Below are 5,586 nucleotides of genomic sequence, written 5' to 3'. Positions count from 1 at the left end.
TCCTTTCTCACGGTGCTAAGAGTCTCCTAGGTCCTACTTTTTTGGTATTAAGATGGCTGAGATGCTAAATTTTGAACCAGAAAGTTGTTTGCTGGGAATCGGCGTAGAATATTTGTCCTAGGCCCTGGTAAAGGCCAGTGAGATATCTCTCCACCATAACAGAAACATTCTCTGTTCGTTGGGTTACATCTCCCAGAATCATTATCTTACTCCTTTGTTACTATCTGCCTGGCCAGATATAGCTAGTGGGTTCAGAGCTGAATGGAGATAGAACTTGGAAAGAACCCCTGAAATGCTAGGTGTTAAGCCAGGATCTTTTTGATAAGTCACGCAGGGTGACCTATCTGAGGCACTGCTGTCTACTCTACAGCCCCCGTGGTGGGAAATGGCTGGGGTTTCCCTAACTTGGAAGGACTTGGAGCAATTCCTGTAGTTCCTTGATTATTACAATGTCCCTGGTAGACTAGAGACAGGGAAGGCTTTTTTACAGAACTCTTGATGCATTGTTTAGAACCCTCAGCTAAGTAGACTAGCTCAGGACTCTGCTTGGAGCTCTCAAAGACATGTTTCAACTTTGCTGAATTCATTTATTAGTTCTAACAGTTTGGGGGTTGAGTTTTTAGGGTTTTCTATATATAATATCACATCATCTGCAAACAGAGACAGTTTTACTTCTTCCTTTCTGATTTGGATCCTTATTATGTCTTTTTGTTGCCTAATTGCTCTGGCTAGTACTTCTAGTACTATGTTTAATAAAAATGGCAAGAGTGGGCATGTTTGTTTTGCTCCTGATCTTAGAGGAAAAACTTTCTCACCACTGAGTATGATGTTAGCTGTGGGCTTATCATATATGACCTTTCTTATGTTGAGAAACATTCTCTCTGTGCCTAGTTTGCTGACAGTTTTTATCATGAATGGATTTCAGATTTTGTCAAGTGCCTTTTCTGCATCTGTTGAGATGATCATACACTGTTTAACCTTCATTTTGTCATGTGGTGTATCATATTAATCTCCTTTGCTGTTGCAGTTGTGTGCTTCTGGCCACATCTTGCCTGTTCTATATATCTATATATAATTATATATATTTGAATGAAACCCATCACATATACAGATGCCATGTGCACATAACCATAATAATAATTGTCAAGGTTAAAGAGGCAGCCAGAGGAGGTCTGATCCTCAGAGAGTTGTGGAGTTGGTTAATAACACACAGTTCCTTTAGGAGTGAAATGGATGGACAATAACAAGGGAATTTACTCAATATGTATCATTAAAATAAATCCACCTCAGGAGGCTGAGAGGAGTTGCTCCGATAAAGTCACGCTCTCTTGTTCTGTTTCCAAACTTGAGTCAGTTTTTCAACCCAGAAACCATTGACTGAGGAAAAGTTATGTCCCCAGGAGAAGGACACTGTCATGTCAAATACATGTGGTAATGATTCCCCTGGTCCTTCCCCAAAGGGACTTACCTCCAGGTATTTGAGTAGTTGCACTGGGGAAAAAGGTAAGAATAACCCAATATTTGTTGGATGCAGGGTCTGAATTCACAGTGATACCTGGGATCCAAAGCACCTCATATAATGGGTGCATATGGCAGCCAGGTAATAAATGGAGTCCTGGCCAAGGTTTGGCTCACGGTGGGTCAACAATGTCATTTGTTTAGCCTCTGAATATTTTACTAGAGCGAATACTTAGTACTTCATAAAATCCCTCGCGTTGTGTTCCTGACCTACAGGACAAGAATCATTATAGTGGGAGAGACAAAAAAAGAAAGAAGGAAGAGAGAAGAGAAGAAAAGGAAAAGAAATAGAAAACACCAAGTAAGTGTAATCTCTGAAACTGCCTCTATCCCTCAGCCAAATAATAAATCAAAAACACTATCTTAACCTGGGGTGGTGGTGGAGGAAATTAGTGAGCCTGTTAAGTATCTAAAAGATGGTTGAGGCCCATCATCTGGGTTGTAACGAATGACAGCAGACTGCCACAAACTGCGCTGAGTCATAGGCTCAACTGCAGTTGAAGTGCCAGATGTGGTGTCCTTTCCATTGTACATGAATATACTCCCAAGTACCTGGTAGGCAGACATTGATTGGGTAGATGCATAATTTCCATCCCTGTTAGGAAAATGAAAGATCAGAAACAGTGTGTATTCACAGGGAAAAGATGACAGTGTACCTCTGTAGTTTTACTTCAGGGCTATTTAAACTTTCTTGTCCTTTGTCATCCAGTAAGTTGAAGAGGATGCCACAGAGAACATCACATTAATACATTATATCAACGGTAACATATTTATTGGACGATATGAGCTAACATATTGGAAACTTTGATAAGACACCCTCCCTAGAGGGTGAGAGAGATACCGTAAGAAGATTCAGGGACCTTGTCACATCACTAGTATTTTTAGAGTTCCATTGGTCAGGGGCATTCCAGGACATGCCATCCAAAGTAAAGGACAAATTATTGCACCCTGAACTTCCTAAACATGAAAAAGGAAGCATAATGCCTAGTGGGCCTCTTCAGATCTTGGAGGCAGTATATTCCAACTGGGAATACTGCTTCCACCCAGTGGCATGAAAGGCTGCCAGCTATGAGCAGAAAAGGGCTCTGCAGTCATGTAACCAGGCAGGTTCAAAGCTTCTAGAGACATCAGTGGTAGGAAAGCTGGAGTTTATGGCATCCGCAAATAGGGAATCACAACCGAGGCCCTGGGGGTTTTAGAATAATGCCATGCCATCTTCAGTGGAGAATTATATACGTTATGAAAAATGAAGATAGTTTGTTATATGAGAGGATGATGTATGAGAGATGAATTACCTGACCACGGGGCAAAATCATCATGTGGTTACAACTGGCAATCTTGAGCTGGGGTTCTATCAGAACCATCCAGTCATAACTTGCAGCAGGTGCAGCAATAATCCACGGTAAGATGGAACTGGTACATACAGGGTTGAGCAAGAGCAGGACCCGAGGGTTCATGGAAATTGCACGAGCAGGTAGTCCAGACCCCCATGTCGACCATCAGTGTTGTATCAGTTCCTGTCTCTCGGGTCACACCTACAGGTGTATGGGCCATCTTTTGAGACCAGATGTAAAAAGGAGGAAAAACCCAAACTTGGTTCATGGACTAGTTGCTTCTGTGGCTGCAAGCTGAAAATAGATAGCATCCTCTGTACAGCTCCACTCAGGCGTGGTACTGAAAGCCAGTCACAAGGGAAAATCTTCCCAATGGGCAGAGCTTCAAGAGGTGAAGCTTGAAGTCACCCCCTTTGTGTGGAAAGAGAAGTGGCCTGAGTTCAGAATATATGTGAACTCTTGGGCAGTGAGAAATGACTGGCTGTTAAGTGATTTGTGGAGACAGATTGGAAGATTGCATGTAAGGGGTAGAGGCATGTGGCATATGGGAGTGGGCATGAAGTGTGAGCATCTTCATATCATACGTTAATACCACCCTAATGCTGGCACGATGGGTACATAAGCAAAAGGGCTACGGTGGCAGGGATGAAAGCCATGTATGGGCTCAGTGGTATGGGCTCCTATTCACTTAAGTTGATCTAGTGTTTCTGCTTTTGCCTCAAGTTCAACTTGCCAGAAACAGCGACCAACCCTGAGCTCCTGATATGGCACAATCCCTCCAGGAGACCAACCTGGCACTTGATGACAAGTTGATCACACTAGGCACAGTAACAGACATATTCCAGGTAGGAGATTGTCTTTCTTGCTCACGCCATCACTTATTGAGGATTTGATTTATTGGCATGGCATCATACATAATTTCATGTTACACCAGGGGACTGACTTTATGGCGAAGGTGTTGGAGTGAGCCCATGGTCAGGTGGTCCACGGTCTTAACTCAGAATCACCCAGAAGCTTCCTAAATGAGCGAGTATTGGAATGGCCTGTTAAGGCACAGCTGTAGCATTAGCGTGGAGGTGATATTTTTGAGGATGGGGTATCAACTAGGATGCAGGATACACTTTGAGTTCAAAACATTTATATGGTGCTATGTCTCTGATGAAAGAATACATGGGTCTGGGAACCAACAGGTGGAAGCAGGAGTGTCCCTACTTGCCATTATTATTCCTGTGTCCCTCTTGTAATTTGTGCTTCCCATCTTAGCAATTCCTGTTGAATTATAAGGTGCAATTACCACCTAGCCCCTTTGGGTTCCTTGTTCCAAGAGACCAGCAGACAAGGAGTCACCATACTGGTACGAGTAATTGATTCTGATCCATCTTTAATAAAGAACGTGCTGCCCCAGCTGCTGGTAGTACAGGCAGTAGACAGCTTACAGCTGTCTGCTCCTGAAGGAATTCTCATCTGCAGAGCCTCCTTGGCCGGTCATGCCCCGTCTGAGTGGTCATTGAACCATTCAGTGATTTATCAGTCAGCTTCACCTAGCAACTGCGAGATTCTTGTGGGGTCAACTATGTCCAAAGGCACTTGTTAGAAAACATCCTACATGCTAAACTCCATCACAGAGTTTACTTCCTGTGGGAACCCAACCTGTGGAGTTGCTGTTATGACTGTTTTTATGCTGTTTGAAAGTGCTAAGACAAGGTAAAGATTTTATGGGATTACTATTAGGGGTAACTAATGTAGTCTTTGGGACCTCAAAGAGTTTTTGAAAAAAAACCAAAAAACCAACCACTTAATTTATCCCTTCAAAGTTAAAGATGTTTGTTAACAATAAGAGAACGAACTGCTTTTGAAATGGTCACGATATGAGAGCATTTTGAAAATGGCTATTTGTCTGTTGTTACATGAGTTTACTACTGAAAATGATATGTCATTATAAGAACCCTCATACTTATAAATGGAATTTTCTGTCCTGCGTAAAAATCTTCCAAGGGATTTTTTGTTTAAAACATAAATGCATGTATGCACTATAAAGGATATTTCAGTGATCCTCCTTTAAGTACTGGCATGAACAATAAAATTGTTTATTTTAGTTGACAATGTATTCATATAATATTCATTGGCACTAATTTTTATTGTGAACCATCTACTGTTGAGAGTTGAAATTTTCCTGATGTTTGAATTTTCTCTAAATTATTGAATCGCCAAGTGACTGATCAAAGGCAATCTGCATGTTTCAAAACGTATCTAGTTCACTGCCATTCTTTCCCTTTCTTTTCTTGACACCAAATTAGGGATTAAAGAGAAATTATTTCCAAAGGTAAATAAGAACAGTAGAAAAATTATTTCATTCCATATGCTAGCCTGGTTAAGTTTTTCCCTCATGGCTTCTATTTATCTCTACAAATAACCTAACTTCTCAGTGCCAACACCCTAGCATGGTCCAACTAGTTCACCCTCATGTGTCAATATTTCTGGTAATAATGATTTCCAGAACTCAGACACTGAAATACAATTTTTCCTTTCTGTATGAAAATTAGGTTTTTAAAAGCAATATTATGTTATCATGGAAATGTTTTAATAGACAATAGATATAACTAGAATATCTAAATTCATAATGCTACATTTTGATATTCTCAAAATTTCCCCTGAAATTAGTTTTCACTGACATAAAGCAAACTTATTATTCATAATAGTTCTTAGAAAACAATTATGAACATAGTATGCAAAA

Source organism: Mesoplodon bidens, assembly GCF_964165515.1.
Source record: "Mesoplodon bidens genome assembly, chromosome: 9".
Taxonomy (NCBI): Eukaryota; Metazoa; Chordata; class Mammalia; order Artiodactyla; family Ziphiidae; genus Mesoplodon; species Mesoplodon bidens.
Note: the sequence above shows the minus strand (reverse complement) of the source record.